At 41.7% G+C, this 18471-nt stretch overlaps 1 protein-coding gene across 1 annotated transcript in view; it reads right to left on the bottom strand.

Moving 5' to 3' along the window:
• Positions 1-18471, bottom strand: part of BACH2 (BTB domain and CNC homolog 2) — a 327340-nt gene extending 308869 nt beyond the window's left edge. The window contains exon 1 of the mRNA XM_081038640.1: positions 18068-18471. The gene's annotated coding sequence lies outside the window, so the exon portion shown is untranslated. The remainder of the gene's footprint in view (positions 1-18067) is intronic.

Raw genomic sequence — 18471 nt, 5'->3', positions numbered from 1 at the left:
TCGCCCAATAAATACAACCCCAGTTACTCATCTCTTATTTTACCCTAGTATCTTGGTAGCAATGTGTCTTTGGTACCCTAGTGTCTTGGTAGCAATCTCATCTTAATTTTCTTTTATCATTGGTCAGCATTTCTCTTAGAGAAAAAAAGTATAACCGTAAGAGAAATCTGAGTGATACAAATTCAGTACAGACATACCTTGTTTAATTGTACTCTCGTTTTATTACTCACAGATGCTTAGGGTTTTGTTTATTTGTTTATTTTTGTTTACAAATTGAAGGCAAGACCTTCCACCAGCAGAAAAGATTACAAATACTTGCTTTATTGCAGTGGTCTGGAACCAAATCTTCAATATCACCAAAGTATGCCTGTATTTCAATTATCTTAACCCTTTCAAACTCTGTCTAGACGAAGGAGTTTACTATTTGGTCTTCATTCTCCTTCTGAAAATGTGTTAAGGCAGTAAAATTCCTTCTCCTTGTATCCTTTTTTAATGACTACCTTAATATTTATTTTGATACAGTATTGGAGGTATCAAAAGTTTGAAGTTTTTACTTCTTTTCTTCAAGAGTGTCACAAAGCTAAATTTCAGCCTCATCTACAAGACAATTTAATAATTAAGCTGCTTTTGTAATTCTACTCCTACATACATGCCCAACAGAAATACATATGTGTGTTCACCCAAACATATATTTTAGACTGTTCAACAGCAGAGCTATGCATAATGGCCGAAAGAAAAAAAAACACCCCGAAAACTACACAAATGGATGAATAGTGGTATATTAACACAATGGAATACAATTTAGCACTGAGAATCAAAAGTCGACCATTATATGCAACATGAATGGATTTCACAAACATATTATTGAATGAAAGAATCCAGACACAAAATAGTACATGCTGTAGAATTGCATTTATATAAAATGCAAAAACAGGCAAAGCAAATCTATGCCTTTAAAAGTCAGAATAGTGGTTACCATGATAGGGTACTTATTAAAAGGGAGCATAAGAGAATTCTGGGGTAGTACTGGGAATGTTCTGTCTCTTAACCTGGAAGCTGGTTTCTATCGGTGTTCACTTGGTGAAAATTCATCAGTATGATGAATGTATGTGACGTATGTGCTTTTCTCAATGTGTAATATAATGAAACGTAAAAGTTAAATGACATAAAATGAGCTTCTTCTCTCAAGAAATAGATTTACGGATGTGAAAATTAGAGTGACTCAGCATAGTATAAAGAGCTGGACTCACATTCAAGAATTTACTATTAATTGTGCAATCGTGGCTTCTACTTTTATAAATTGAAGCAAACGGCCAAGTTCAAAAGCCATAACAACGCATTTTTAGCAAAAGATATACAAATGCTTATCACTGTTGCCTGAAATATGCTCTTTTTACGGGTTCAGGATAGCTGGCATCTCTGCAAGTAGGGAAAAGGTGCAGGCTCGGATTTCTTCTTCGAGTAAGTGGATTCTGCTGGTGTCATCTCATCTCTGTAACACTCTGTTAAGCTCTGATCTTCTTTTCTCTGAGAGCTCTCAATCACTCCACACTTTAAGAGTCTAGACCAGCATTGGGCCAGAAATACAATATGAGTCAGCTACGTAATTTAAAATTTTCTTAGCCACATTTTTAAAAAATGTAAAAAGAAACAGGCAAAATTAGTATTTTCACCTAACCTTATATATGCAAAGTTTATCATTTCAACATGTAACCAACATAAAAGATTATTAAAGAAACATTTTGTCCTTCTTTGTATACTAAATATTTGAAATCAGTCTATATTTTACACTCATCGCACATCTTAATATGGACTGGCCACCTTTCAAGTCTCAAAAGTCACATCACATGTAGCTATGGTTACCACACTGGAGAGCACAGGCTCGAGGTGTAACGTGGAACGTTTGATTTCAAACCATTCTGAATACAAGCCCTAAGCTTCATAGGGATATGTCATAATCTTTCTAAACCTTGCTCTTAAAAATTGAAGAATATACTTCAAGCAATTGTGTTTTTGGGCAGCTATTACGTTCAACATCAATCTTATATCGACTCATTATTTAAAATGGTGATCTAATAATCTAAAATTTGGTAAGGTACTATGATTATAAAAAATAAATTTATGAATTATAAAATTTGGGTGACATTGGGGACTGTCTTATTTATTTTATGTCCTTCCTAGAACACTCAGCCCAGAGCTTTGCACAGAGAAAAGTGCCCGATATATATATATATTCATGGTGAAGGAAGAAGTGAACAAACTAAGCAAGGAAGGGATGAACAAATTAAACCAGCAAGCTGGCAGAAAAAAGTCTAGCCTTCCACCTTACAGCCAGTTACTACTACGATGGAGCATGGTGACACTTGTTCACAATCATTTATGGATGAAGAAACAAAATTTGAAGAATCTCACTGAGACAGAATTAAGTTGTTGTTGTTTTTAAGTCAGTCCTATAAATGGAGGGAAAACCCTGCTAAACTAAAATTAAAACATAATTACAATGACCGAAAGTTATTAAAATGTCTCTAATACTTTACCATTTTATAAAGCCATTTGTCATACATATTCTCATCTAGATGACATACATACACTAATTATCTAAGCCAGCTGTCAAAATATAGTTTATTTTTCCTATATGCCAAAAGAAAATAAATCTAGAAATATGTGCTTAAACCAAATAACTCATGGTTACATGGCCTTAAAGAACATCTTTCATTCATGAGATTTCCCCATTCATTTTTGCCATACAGTGAAGCATTTTTTTATATCTGATTTAAGTCATTTAACAACTTCTTTGTTTTGGAATTTTATGACTATCATGTTAAGTATTATTGGCTAACATCAAAAGAATAAATGACTAATATAAAGGGGGAAAGATGAAATGAATCATAGATTCCACCTGAACTTCATCCGTTAAAAGGAGAAGCAGCAAAATATTTAAGGAAAAAAAGAGATGAGCTTAAGTTAGTCATGGTCTTTTGAGGGGGAAAAGGTAAAAGCATTTTGTTTGTCTGATCTCAGATCTAGAATCTAAAAGACAAGGGCTACTGTCAAGAATCACTATAAAATACGCAGACTTCAAAGGTTCCCATAAGGTCAAAATATGGAATATGTACAAGCAAAAACATAGGCTAAATATAAAATCAATGTATTATGAGATGTTTTTGTTATTTAACTGTATCTTTTAGCATTCTCACTTGGTATTCAGAACTTCAATCTACTCTGAAAATTTTAATGAATATAGAAAGAAATTAATAGAATTTTAAAGTGTAGTCTTATATATTAAAAAGGAAAAAAAAAGCACTTATATTTTAATCACCATAAATTGCCCAAATACATAAACAACCCAACTTTTACTTTAGAGGTAAAATGGACAAAACCACTTAAAACTCACTGAGAAACAAATACTTGTTTGAGTTCATGTACATATAACACACTCAGGCATTTTATTCTTAAAATTGAGATATAATTGACATTTAAGATTCTGTTAGTTTCAGGTGTACAACACAGTGACTTGATATTTCTTTTGTTGTGAAATGATCACCACAATAAATCTAGTCAACATCTGTCACCACACACAGTTACCAATTTATTTTTTCTTGTGATGAGAACTTTTAAGATCTACTCTCTCGGCAACTTTCAAACATACAACACAGTATTATTAATATAGAAAAGCATTTTAAACTGATAATGTTACATATAACTGGTAATTTTCAGTTTCCTAAGTGTAATTTACTAAATAAAATCATTGAATATTAAGAATTATGAAGAGAGAATTTAGCAATATTTAGCCCAGTGCTTCTCAAACTTTAATGTGTACGTGAGTCTCGGGGGCATCCTAATAAAATGCAGGTTGTGTGGGGTGTAACCAACATAACATGTAACTTGTGACTTCATTCTAACAAGCTCCAGGTTACACTGAAGCTGCTGGTCCAGGGACCACGCCAGGTCACAAGGCTCTAGTCAAACCTAAGAAGACCCCCGGCCTCTGCGTAGACCAGGAGCTGAAACTGGCGTCCACCAGTAGACAATTCTGGGAATCTACTCATGGAGCAACAAAGGAAGTCTGCTTCCTGTCCTAATGTTGGACTACACCTTTTCTCTCCCCATGTCTTCTCTTTCCCATGTTAAACATCCCCCCTTCTTGGCTACTCTTAGAACTGGTCAGTTTCCAGATCCCTAAACATCTTGATCACAGAGGTCACTCCCAACACCTTCCTCAAAAGAGTCCCTTGGGACAGGACACAGTATTCCAGGCACAGGACAATCAGGCTTTCGAATAGTTGAGCAAGACCATTGCACTGCCCCATCTAAACAGTACGGCTCTCCTAACAGGGCTCTAAGGAGGCATTACCTCCCGTAAGAACCAAAGAACCAGACCACGCTGGCGGCTCACAATCCTGTGGAGGAACTGCTACTACGCAGGTGTGCAAATTTTGCACTTGAACCACTTTTTTTTTTTAATCCAAATGTAGGAATTTACATTTATTCCTGTTAAATGTCATCTTGCTGCTTTGGGCTTGGCATTCTCTGAGGTAATTTTAAAATAACAGATCAAATCAGAAATATTGTCAGAAAGTAACAACTCAAAAATCCTTTTAGAAATGTATTACCTAATATGTCATACATATACACATATGCAAAAAACACATACAGCTTTTAAAAATAATTTTTAAAAAGAACATTGCTGGGACAACTATTCAGGTTGGAAATAAAACATTGTCTGAGCCTTGGAAAGCACCTAATGAATCTCTTCCTCATCATATCCCCAGTCCATCACCTCTGGGGGTAACCGCTATACTCATTTTTTTGTGACAATCATTTTCTTTATTTTCTTTATAGTTTTACTATCTATATATGCATCCTAAACAATATATTTAGTTTCACATGTTTTTGAACTTTATATGAATGGAATCACAGTGTATATCTTCTGTATCTGGCTTATTTCATTCAATATTATGTTTGTAAGAGTCATCCATATTGATACATGCATTTTTATTTGTTTAACAAACACTTACATAGAAGGTATTACCTACTTGTTACATGGTCATTCTTGTAAGCATGTCACAAATATTAACTCACGTAATCCTCCTGACAACTCTATCAGGTAGACACTATTCTTTTCCCCAGTGTACAGATGAGAAAATTGAGGTCAGAACTGTGCATTCTGATTGGTCTTTATGGAGCCACTTTGATTGGTCTGTATAGATACAAATGAGGATGTGGACAGGGCAGGTCTCAGCCCATTGGTTGAAAATGATTCCAGGAACTCCTTTTATAAGGGTGGGCGCAGATGGCAGGAATACAGCGCAAAAGGCTTGGTAGCTCAGTCTAGGACTTTTCCCTGAAATGCAGAGACCATCAGAGGTCTCCATCAGCAACGGCTGCTAAACTGGTTATGAATTTAGGACCACTTAACTACAAGGAGTCCTTCTTGGCAGCTACATTCCTTCTCAATGTTCATAATTATAATTTTCAGCTTCCTTTTAAAGTATGTATTTCCCAAGATCAAGGCTAACGTAGCAAGCAAGGCGCAAAGGCCTCTGGCTCTATTAGCTAGGAAACAAATGACAAAACATGAGTGAAGTGTTTAGAAAGAAAAAAACCATATAAATGTAAATGGTGGTCTCATGTTCTAGAAATTCAGTTGCTTTCATAACAGAATGTGAAAAGGAAAGGCTCTTGGGTAAGACTGCAGTGGTACAGAGCTAAGATAGTGATCTTGAATGGTCTGGCCAAACTGCAGGAAAAACAAACCAAACCTAAACAAAAAAACCAAGAATGCTCCAATATAGAGGGTGCGAAAAAAATGTATACACATTTTAAGAAAGGAAAAAACTATTACAATTGTCATACTCAATATATACCGATAACAAAAGATGAATACAAGTCACGTTTGATTCCTGCAATTACAAGAGGTGCTCCAAGTGGTTCCCATCAGTGTCCAGACACTTCTGATTACGGTGAGCTACTGCTTAAGCAACGCTGACCAAAGTGTCCACTTGTAAACATTTCTTTGGCCCCCTCGGTGTATAGACAGAAGTCAACAATCTACAGAATATGAGCGTACACCCAAACTCCCTGCGATGCTGAGGGTCTTATGGCAGCCCCTTAGTGGAAACGAGGCAGCACCCCCTTCCTGTGATAACTGCTCCTTCTCCACTCTGCCCTTTCCTCTGACTCGAATTTTCTGTTAACCTTCCTTTTGGAATCCTCTGACAATGACTCACATGGTAATAGGGCTCATCAGCAAGACCACAGCTCTCCACAGTAGATACTGTGTAGGAGGCAGGCAGCTTGGTGGACTGTCGTCTGCACCAGTTTTTTCCTTTCTCTATTCAGGGAGGATTTGCTTTTCAGCCACATTTCCCTCAAAACACAGCCCTGGCAAGAGATGCTTACTGCACAGATTTCTAAGCTATGAAATGATCTGAGTTTGGCTACTTGGTCATAATGAAACTAAAAACAGTAAGATGAAAAAACAATAGTGTGATCATCACACCTACAAAAAACAACTTTAAACTTGGGTGAAATCAAGAGATCAGAAAAAAAAAAAAAAGCTTAAACTAATATTTTCCAACCTTTCACTAACAGCTAGGGCTAAAACCACATGTTTTGAAGGTCTTGCACTGTGTTATTATTAGAAGTCACAATTCTATTGATACTGATGAGTCATTTGTATCGGCGGAAACCAAGAACTTCCATCAACATCATGTTACACATAGTCACTGTGGCTTGGTTTTTTCTTTATTACTGGTCAAAGCTGCTTCACAATGCTTATTGAAGCTACAAAAAAAAAGAAAAAAAAAGGAGGAGACCTCCTCAGGGGGTGCAAAGCTTTCTTCTCCCCAGCTGATTTCACTCTCAAGATATAATAGTTTAGGATGATTTGATCAACTTGTAACTACAAAAGGAAGTTTATTTATAAACCTCAAAAAAATAGCATTTCACATTTTACAATGAAAATAAGTAGAAGTGAACTCCAAAAACAAACAGGGAAACCATCTCTAAAAAAATATGCCTCTTGAAAATGACCTGAGGTCAGGTGTTTTTTTTTTTTAACTTTAACATGCAATTGATACCAACAAAATCTATCATTACTTAAGGACTTGAGCCACACAGAACACTGTCAGGCTGGCCACTCAACACCCACTCTCCTGCTTCCTTACTCAAGGCACACGGTACTCACAGAGGGAGAAGTGGGTCAGGTTTCGGTTACACAAAGAACGACTAAGTTAAAGGTTCCTGAGAGTTCCTCCTGGTGCTAAGGAGGAAATAACAGCAATAATCCTTTTCCCTTATTATCATGTCCTTTCCTCTCTCCCGGAAATTTAAAATGAAGTAAAAATTTGTTTTCCTGAAGGAGTCTCAGAATTGCTGATTCTTATGCAGTCTTTCCAAAGGTAGAATAGAAATATGCCCAATTGACTACAATAAAACCAAAGGCTGTGTTTGGCTGCTGGAAGGAGAAGGGAACCCAGCTCAGCAGTGACTACAGGTCTGAAAATAGCCTCTCAGTAGCTCAACTGCGCTGTGCTCTCCCAGGGCAGCGCTGGTACTGGGGGCAGTTGACAGTGAGGCCAGCTGAGTACTGCAACAGTTGCATGAGTCAGCAGGCGCTTCTGGAAGGAAACTGCTGACAGGCTCAATTACTCTTGCATACAGAAGGTGCACACACCTACCCAGCAAAAACAAAAACAAGGTACATGCAAATTAGCAAACAGGAACCTCTCTACCCTTGCAGTTCCTAGTTTTCAAGGTTAAACGAAAAATATCAATAATCTATGCCACTGCTTAAAAAGTAGTAGTAGCAACTAGTAGTAATTAATAGTGGTAATAAACAACCCACTTTCAGTGTTGTGATGTGTGGAACAGCTGCATTCAAATCTCACGAGCTAGTTAATTTTAACTGGTTTTAATTTTAACTGGATTTAACTGCTTTTCCTCCCTTCTGAAAAATCAAAATAGTTGCCGTATCGACCACAAGAACTGCTAACAGACGAGCGCAGTTCCTGTTTTTCAGAGGGGACTTACTTTCAAACCCACAACTTCAAGATGCTTAACATAAGTGGAAATTTAAAATTTATTGTTTGATGTGGGAGACTTAACCCTGTACACTAATTCAGACCCCACAAACGTTATGGAGGAGTCACATCTCAGGCTATGTGCTATGCGTCTGTCATCTCTCTTCTCCCACTTGATACGGGATCCAAAAACCTACAGGAAAACTGATTATCTGGAACTCAGGGCACATTTTCCCATAGAAAAAATGCCATGCCAATGACGTGACATTCTAGGATATTTCATGAGAGTCTCAAATTTAAAACATGAGTGAGATTTGTGGGTTATATAAACATCCAACCACTGTGCTATCCATCTGAAACTAATACGGTATTGAGTACCAACAGTAATTGGAAAACAAATTTTTTTGAGAGGTTCAATTTGCAATTTAAAAAGAAAAGAAATACTGTAACAATAGTTCCAAAACCAATTAAAAACTAAAGAAAACACTCATGGCTGACTGTTTGAGGAAACATCTAATTAGAGAAAGATGAGGGGACAGTCTTCTAAGTGAGACTTGGGGACTCTGTCTTTAGTTTCACTCTGGTTCTTTAATATGGTTTAATGGTTAATTTTGCTTTTGAATGCATGGCATTCTTTGACTTTGGCATAACGTATCATTATGAAAACCTTTATATTTATCTTTTTTTTTATATTTATCTTTTGTGAGTACTGATATTTTTTCTCCCCCCCCCCCCAAACTGATCAAAAATTGGAAGAGAATAAAGGAAGGAAGAAGAGCTACAAAAAGGGGATACTGAAGAGAGGAACAGAAAGAAATGGAGTCAGGCAGAAAGGAAGGCATGGAGACATAACTAAACTACAAAGATAGGGGAAAAGTAGAAATTGGAGCGAATTCACCCAGTAGACAATGTACTCCCACAGAAAGAGGGCTCTTCACGCAGCTAGCTGCTCAGTGATCTGACCCCGTAGCAAAGAATGAGCCCATCAGGACAGTTCCAGAGACTGACACTAGATGGCGCCATCAACTCAACATAGCATGGTTACTGGACGAGTTTGGGGTGGGGGAGGGGTAGTATGGAAGGCAGTTGAAATTCTTCACAACTGGGTCTTTAACAGGCTCTTTACAAAATAAACATGGTTTCATTAACCAGTCAACCTCTCCAAACATCCATATTTCACCACCAGCCATAGCATTGGGGCATGCCAATTTTGAAATAAATTCATCGACTCATTTTTTATCAATAAAACTTTGGGGGGAGGGGAGAGGCAGGTGAGTGGGAGCCACTGCTTTTTTTTTCCTTTTAAAATTCAACATTTAAGGATAATAGAGTATTTCAGGTTCACTGCTACTGACTGACAAAAATTCCTAATTATAGACCAAGTGACTTCCCCCCGAAGCTCTGTTTAAATGTCAAATAACACAATCTTGCTGCATAGGTTTATGTGATCAGATCCAGTGTCTGGCAAGAGGAACGCTCACTGACAAATGTATTATAACATTAAAAATCATCTGCCCTGATTTTCAATATCACAGTGGTTTATATTCTCTAAACTGCGTGTCTATATTTTCTGTCCAGGGTTGGATTTATAAACAACCCTCTCTTCGCTCAGGAATTTCCTCCCATCACCAGGTTACGGGTGAGGGAAATTCTACTGTTCCCATTGTTAGGTTTTTATTTCTCTGGCTTTGTCCCTGTTGATATGCCGATGCTTCAGACAGAAGTAATGCACTAGGTCTGCCCAGTGATTTACACCCTAGTAAAACTTTTTTTTCATAAACTCCTTTCCTGAGATTGGTTTTGAAAGGGAGGAGGGGACTAGTTAAGAGCACTGGGTGGCCACAAGGCACCAAAGCACAGAGTGAAGAAGTAAGGACAGAAGACAGGGGACACTGGTGAACTGAGAGCAAACCCTGCCGAGCTGCTTTACAACTGCAGTGAAGACCATCACCCCCACGCTGATATTCCCTAGAAGATACATGAACAGTAAGAGTTAGCTCTACGTATGTCTACATTTTCCTCTTGCTGAATGGGTTATAGTATCTTTTGTAATTAATTTCATTTTTTTTTCACAGTGTGACTCTTCAGGGCTCATTCATTTGCACAATATGGAATCTTGAACCCATGTAGATATTCTACAAATCAATGCAAGTAATTCTCATACTAAATCAGCAGCTTTAATTTAAGCTCATCATTGTTTGCATAGAAATCTTTATGCACTCATCTGCTTGATTTTTTTAATCACATAAAACCTCCAACAGTAACATACTAAGCATCTCTTCATTTAGCCATCTCCAAAATGTGAACTAAATACTGAAAACTAAGCACAGTACACTCACAACTTGATCTTTTCCCAAACTGAGCTACAAACATACGCTTCATGCTCCAGCAGTTCCCAAGAATAATGCCTCTTGACTAAGGAAGACAGCTTGGGTGTCTGACCCAAGGCAGAGCTGAGTCAGCATTCTAAACACTGACCCTGCAAACCTGAGGTAATCGGGGTCACTGCCAAACCAACTGCCTAGCTGAGTCCTCTAAAACCATTCAGATCTCCAGTCGAGAATTGCAACATGTTAATCTGGCAAGATAATCTCCTCCTGAAATTGACTAGAATGAGAGAGCAAAGATTACCTGTTTTTATCTGTTAGTAGTAGCTAATATTTCTAATTAGGAGCGCTAATAGAATTGGTTCTGAATGAAATTCTTCCTCCTCAGTAGAATAATCAACCTATTTATAGGAATGGCTTCTTTCACCTTTTCCTACCTCATCAGAAAAAAAATCAAAAAGCTAAAAACAAATTCTTCACATCACAAGAGAGTAGGAGCCTGAGTTACAGGAAAACCCTGGGGACAGATCCATGGGTCTCATGTTCTGTGTCTAGTTCTTCTTTTGTCTTTACACATCATCATTTTCACTTTCTGATCCCCAAATGGACACTTAGACCTGAGGAATGCAATTATTAGAAAGTGAGCCGTGTGAAAAACAAGAGATTATGTTCACCCAGGTTAACTGAGAAATTATTTTTCAATTTTATCTTTCAGATAGACATCAACAAACCATCCAATATATCAGTGAATTGGTCTATATTTCCACTTCTGGGAACCGCTGGAGAGCATTCATATCTTAAGTGCAAAAAAAACAAAAAACAAAAAGGGGGGCGGGTGGCATGGTAGTTGAGAAAACAGGCTCTCACGTCAGTTTCCAATTCCAGCTCTACCGCTCATTAGCTAGGTGGCATCTGTGTCTCAGCTTCTAATGTTCACACCTAGCTCTGGGTTGTTATGAGGATTAAATAAATTAATATGAGTAAAATAGATAGGAACCTCCCAACACACGTTAGCTATCATCAAAGAAAAAGAAAATAGAGGCATTTTAGTTACAGCATAGTCAATTTTGTTTCAGACACTATCAACACTCCTGATGAACAGCCTAGGTAATCCTTTGGTCGGCAGAGGCTGGAGACCCTCCTTCTCTGGGGTACGCAAGGGCTTCAGACAGAAGCCGAACTCATATTGTCACTGAAGATCCTTGCCTGGGTCCCACACATACCAGCCAACTGGGAGAGAATGCCTGTGTAGCTTCTAATCATTCAAACTTTCTCAAAATGACCCTAAATATGTTCAAAATAAGAATGCAAAGTTGCATTTTTTTCCAAGTATGACAATGAACAGTATTCTTGGCAATTAACAATTTTGTTTTTATCAGTTTCTAAAGACACAGGTAAATAAATCAATTCTGGACTCTGTATACAGGAACCATTATTTGCCAAAATGGCCCAAGAGGTTATATCATGGTTTGTGCAATACTCCAAAGGGCCAAAGATAGCAGCGAATTAGTAAGATTAGGAGACTAAGGTGAAAGAGAAAGCCCAAAGCTTCACATGGGCCCTGATGGCAGCTTACGCCACAATTCCTCAGGGAGGGCTGCTCCAACTTCCTAACCTGGTCACCTCCCCGTGTTACACTCTGCTACATGGAAACCTTTCCTTCATAGAACATGCAATGGCTTATCTGTTGCTATCTGATTAATGTCGTCCTACCTCATCAGGTATGCTTCATGAGGGCATGGGCCAGGACTGTGTTTGCTCCCCACCAGTACCACGATTGCCTAACACGCTTGCCACGTAAAAGATACTCATTATACGTTCGTTTAGCAAGTGCATGAGACATCGGCCTGTAAAGAATGGCATTTCTGAACACTTGGCTCATTTTATGGCATCCATGAGCATCGGTTTCCTAGGATAATACAGGATGGGAAGAAAATAAAAATTGCCAGTAACCTGTGGATACTGGGATATTAAGGAAAGCAGCTTGAGCGTGCAACTACTTATAGCATGGGAATAACCATGCTGGGCTCTCCCAACCTTAAACTTCAAAGTGAAAGTCTAAGACTTCTGTGGGTTAGACTCCCAGAGTCCTGAGGAAACTCCCGAAGCATCTGCCGAAAGTGAGGGGGAGAGAGAAGGATGGTGCAACAAGAATTGATAGAGGACTGGGAAACTCAAAAAAGCTTTCTTCCTGAAACTCACCTGGAGTTTGACAACATGCCAGCTCTAGGCTCAGGGACAAATGAAGACGATTATAAGTATGGGAGGACTGGAAAGGGGAGGATTTAAACGCTTGGGGAAAAAAAAATGAAAATGGATACAAGGGTGGGAGGGAGCGAGCAACCAACTGCCAGCTCTCAGGGGCATCAGCATGTGTCCTACAGCATTCGGGAGAGGAACAAAAAGGTCAGGGAGAAAAAGGACACATCTCAGAACCCAAGGACGATTTATTATCAGGCTAAGGAACAAAAGAGAAGTTAACCAGGGAATCGGCTGGAGAAATGGTGATTATGAAGTCACTGGGGAAGAGTGAGAGACATTTTGGCTGTAATTCCAATGACTAGAATGAACGAGTCCGTGAAATGCTTTCAGATTGGGGAGATTTATTATGTCGGAAAAAATAGCTCAAGGAAAAACAAAGGCAAAATTCCTGCCTGATTTTTGAAGTCATGCCACTAGTAGGACAAGGTTTAATTTCAATATTCTTTAGAAGAGAAACGGTCCTTGAAAAGGACATAGTGGTGATTCTGAGGCTGCTTCCAGCTTTAGGAAGCTGAGTAGCATGCTGATGGTTAAGATTAAGTTTCAGTTTTAGGTAGCCTGACATTTGAAATTAACAAAAAAGAAAAGGGAGGGAGGAGTAAAAGGAAAAACCTCGGACTGACAAAGAATGAACTACTTTTCTATTACATGTCCCAGGCCAAAAAAGAAAAGTACTATTCTGGGTAATCTTACCGAGTTTACAAAATGTTTAGTTTATAGCAGGTTTCAGTTTGAACTTGAACAGTTTGTAAATTTTTACGTAAAATGTAAAGGTGGGGTAGGAATAGGTCATATACTGTCATTGATAATACAGGAGTGATTTTCCAGCATTCCCAAGCCCTTGGTGCTGCTTGCTCTAACATAGCTCCAGGTGTGCCAAAAAGTGTATCTTCTTTTCCAGAGAAACGCCAATGTTTGCAGCCAGGCCTGACTTCTGAACAGCTGCTGACTGTGGATAGGGTCATATGTCACTGGAGCGTCTTCAACCTCCAGATAGGGAAAGGAGAGGAACAGGGAGGCAGAAGACACGCTTGGTGTCTGAATTGTAGATTCTGACAAGTCTGTCACACCTTGTATTGTTCTCTGATCCTTGTACGTGAGGATAGAGACCATGTTCTTCATATGCTATGTTCCCTACCCCATGGCCAGGCTCTGCCTTAGGGCTGAATTATGTATATAGGACGGCAAAATAATCTTTAGACACTCAAGAAAACACACACTGCATTCAGATGAAATTCTTTCCAACATAAAATGAGACTCTTCCTCTTCCGTCGAATGGGCACAATGCCTATTTCACAGGGTTGCTTTGAGGAGTCAATGAGATAAGTCCAGGTAAAGTAATTGGCACAATTTCTGGCATATGGTGAGCACTCAATAAATCACAGCTATTATTTTAGTGGGTGTTCTCAAATATCAAATTTTCATGGAGGTCCTCAGGCATTAAAACAGCCCAGTTACTCCATCTGGTCAATAAGAACTAAATAGAGGGCAGGTGGTTCAAAAGCAATGAATGATTTACCTGCAGAGGATTACGTGGCGCCGATGGTATTAATTATTTGGCCTTTCATGTTGTATTCTCTACTAAAACGAAAGCTATCAATCCCTGAGTGGGACTCAATGTTAATTTTGAGTTTTGTTTTTCTTGCGTCTTTCAATTTCCCTGATACCTGTAACCATTCATTTGGTGGAGACTCATAAATTGTCTGCAATGTGCCAGGCTTTTAGAAAAAAAATAAACAAATATGGGAATATTAAGCAACAAGATGTATTAGCCTGTTTCGTGGTGGAAACCTGCAGGCCAGCCCTGGCTCTTACACATGTTCTCATCCAACATTAAAAGAATTTTCTTTTTTGAGCTAATATTTAAAAATTAGGGGGTTCCACATAAAAATCCTTGGAAAAATCAGATGACGTGGCAACACAAAGCCAATATTCCCACCCATTTGCACCTGGCAACAGTTGACAAAAAGAAGCTGAGACAAAGTAGTAGTTACCTGCCACTCCAGCCTATGCCCTCTTCCCTCACCAGGACCAGTGACACATGACAATGAAGAGCCCTGTGTTCAAGAATGATTAAGATTTCAAGGAGACAACAGCAGAAGATTAAACCAAGTGTGAGGTCCTTCTGAGCAGAGAGGGAGAGGGGGGCCCTGTGCGATGGTGCAGGTCACGTGCCCGTGAAGCTGGTCCTGTTCCCCACCCCCTCAGCCAAACAGGAAGGGTATTTATTTATCTGAATATTCTGTCATTCATTCAGCGTCAAACCAGCATTTAGAACAAGCCAGGTACCAAAGCCCCTGAAATCTGAGGTACAAAAAGTAGGGCAGTGGAGACGGGCACAGCTAAGCTAGAGAGCCACTGGGATCTCTCTCTTCCCTTGTGAAGGCTGGATCCATACCAGGGACACTAAGCACTCGTTAATCCAAGTAAAATTAAACTGCTCCCAACAATAGATTGGCCTGAGCCCTTTTGTTGGCATCACGGGAGCCTCGATCACAAATTCTGAGGAACAGCTCACAGCGCTAATGAGTAAGTCCTGTTGGCTGTGCAGACAGTGGTCCCAGAAGTGAAGGGGTGGCCTAGGAGAGATTTGAACATGAACCTGACCATCTGGCTCTCTGCGACTCATTTTGATCACAAAATGAATTGCAACAAATTGAAGAGCACATGGCCAAAGTTAATTGTCTCATCTGTAATCTGAACCTACTTTTAAGCAGTTATTATTACCCTCTATCAGGTGGAAACGTTTCCTACCATCACTGCAAAGTGCATTTTCCTGATGAACTGTAATGGATCATTAAATTCCATATCTGAATAGCAATACTCTGCACTTATGCAGTGCCTTTCATCCAGGGATTTCAAGGCAGTTTGCAAATAATTAAACCCCTCACACAGCAGCCAGAGATGAGCCACTGGAAGGAACTTGCCTGAAGACACTGGGTCAAAGGCATAATTCAATAGAAAGAATAAATGGCTTCCTCTTAGGCACTAGTAATACTGAAAAGTGAATTGGGTGGGGGAGTCCTGATTCCCTCCCTCTCTTTCTGCCTTACTCCTTCTTTATGGCAGATCCTCAAATGCAACAACATATAAAGAACTGAAAAGTAACTAACAGGGGTGTTCATAATTTAGCGATGAATTCAGATATACACATATATGAGGGGAATGTTTCTAGACATAATCCTGGCATATACAATACAAACTGACATTTCCATCCACCTGCAGAATCCAAAGATACCAGAAGAATTAATTCAACACATTCATGATTACCAAATGGCAAACCTGAAGCCTTCCAAAATCCAAAATGAAAATACTGCTCTGCACAAATAATGTTCTAACAAAAACACTTTATTCCACGATTGTGAATTCCATTTTTGGGACCGCCCTCCCCCCCATTTCAATGCTTTTTAATTTTCCAGACTAGCAAATAGGATGGAAGTGGGCAATCAATGCATTCTTAAAACCAGAACAGTAGAAAAACATTTCAGCCACTCAAAGTTTTGTGGTGAAATTATAAACTCCTGAAAAAAAAACGGAATTTATAATAGAAATGATGACAGATCTTTCACTGGAGCCGTTTGAATGCAACACTGTAATTTAGCAATCTCTCTTACAGACTAAAGACTAATTCTAACAAGATGTCATTTTGACTCACGTTTATTATTACCTGCAAGAATGAAAAATGCCGTTTACTCGAGAGCTGTCGGAGAACCAGGGTGGGGCAATCTTACATTTTAAGCAAGACTTTTTCTGCCTTACCAAAATAGCCCTCTCCACCAGAAGTGGCAGCCAGCCTTTCATGCTCAGCTTCTTCCATGTCAGCCAGAGCCTTCGCGGCTCCACATGCCTTTCCTACACGTTACATTGTAATGATCTGAGAAAACCGTTATCAGAGTTTTAACATCTCTAATTTTACTCTAAATAGACAAAAGCAAAATATCTCATTTGGCATCATCTCCGCCAAGGTTCCCACCAGGCAGGAAAGGATTTTTATCTAAAGTAATTACCCTTTTTAGTAAAATACACTCAACAGATGAAATTTACAGAGTGAGAGACTGCAGCACTAGACAGCGAAAGTGAAAACCCAGGAACGCCGTGGCTCGCTATCTGCCAGCGGTCCGGGAGTCTGTGGAACCCTAGTCTTTCTTGTTTCTCAGGGGCCACGGATCTCGCTGACCGCGAGCTGCAAAGGCGCGCTTTCTCCGGCCACCGACAAACCCAGTCTGACAGCGGCTGGGCCGGAACTTTCCCCAAGTTGTCAAAATCGCCTACACGTGAGAGGGAGCTGAGGATACCCCGCGTACCCACGACCCGGGAAGCCTGGGGGACGCGTCCCCTTCACACACATACACCCGGCCCTGCCCGCTTCCTCCCACAGTCCGAGTTCCTGCAAATCCTCGGCCAGACCGAGGTCGCCGAGATGCTCACTAGAGTCCCCTCTTGCGGGCAGCTGGGGTAGTCCGTGAGCGCCGCCCTCCGCCCTCGCCAACGGCGCTGGACTGCCGAGCACCCACCGGGTGAGAACTGCGAGACCCACTGCGCGCCTCCGCATGGGGAGGTGGAGAGGTGTCCTCTGGATAAACTCCTCTCCTTAGGTGGAGCTTCTGGGGCTTGGAGACTGGGGTGGAGAGGGAGAAGAGGATGTGTGTCTGTGTGTGTTTGACTTTGATTTCATGCAGAATCTTGGGAGGAGGGATGTGCAAGGTTCCCTTCTCTGCTGGCACGAGCCTTCCCAGAGACGCATTCCGATAACCCGGTCACTGGCTAGTAGGGATTCCGGCCAGCGCGCAGCCCGAGCTCGGCACTGCAAGGCCCCAATCTGCCTCTTCCCCGGACTCTAAACTTGGGCTTTGATGTCCTGCCAGTCGCCGTGGTCCCGATTATCCTGCGGCCACTGACAGCCACACGCAAAAGCGCGGCGGCCGGGGTCCTCGCAGCGCAGCACCGGGCGCCGACGCCGCGGTCGGGTTGGCGGCGGTCTGGCCGGGCGCGGAGATCACGGTCGGGGGGCCGGGGCGCCGGGGCCTCTCCGCGCCCGGAGCGGGGCCGAGGGGTTGACAGCTGCCCCGGGTGGCGCGGAGGCGCGCCTCGCTCCAGCCCGCCCTCCCCACGCCTGACTTATTACCCTCTGCTCCTCCTCCCCCTGCTGTTCCAAAACACTCGTCGACGCGAACAAAATACAATGCCGCCTCGCCCGCGGTAAACAGCCAGGCGAGAGAGCGCACATTTGCCGCGGCGCGTCCGCCCGCCCGGCTCCCACCCCTTTCCAGTTCCTAGAAAATGCCATAAAAGCGGGCCGGGGGCTCCGCGCCGGGGGCTCCGCTGCGCGCCGGCGGTCGCGGCTCTCTTCCCGCGCCTCTTCCCCACGCCTCGCGCCCGCCCCGCTCCCCCACGGCCCCCACAAACTTGCCCCGCCGCCCCGCCCGGCGCCCGAGCCCGGGGCGGGGGACTCACCTCTCCAGAGAACTTTGCCTTCTTTTCCGCCTCCTCTTCCCCGCGCCTTCGCAGCCCGCAGCCCCCTCCCGGCGGCCGGCGCGGTGGTCGGTTCGGGGGTCACCGAAAGCTCGAGGAGAGGACACGCATCACATGGCAGCTCGTTCCCAGTCCCCCGAGGGTGCCGGGAAGGGGGAGGGGAATGATCGAGGGGAAGCCGGGGAGAAAGCGAGAGCCCGGCGGCGGCGGGAGTGGGCAGGCGGGTGGCGAGGGCGGCGGCGGGCGCAGCCCCGGGCGCGCACGATCGCGGCTGCCACGGCTGCTGGTGGTGAGGCGGCGGCGGCTCGGCGCTGTTTGCTCGGCGCAGCGCAGCTCGCGCTCTCCCCGGAACGCCCACACTCTCAATCGCTACATTGTTGACATTC

Source organism: Rhinolophus hipposideros (assembly GCF_964194185.1).
Source record: "Rhinolophus hipposideros genome assembly, chromosome: 3".
Lineage (NCBI taxonomy): Eukaryota > Metazoa > Chordata > Mammalia > Chiroptera > Rhinolophidae > Rhinolophus > Rhinolophus hipposideros.
This window is presented reverse-complemented; position numbering and strand designations above follow the sequence as displayed.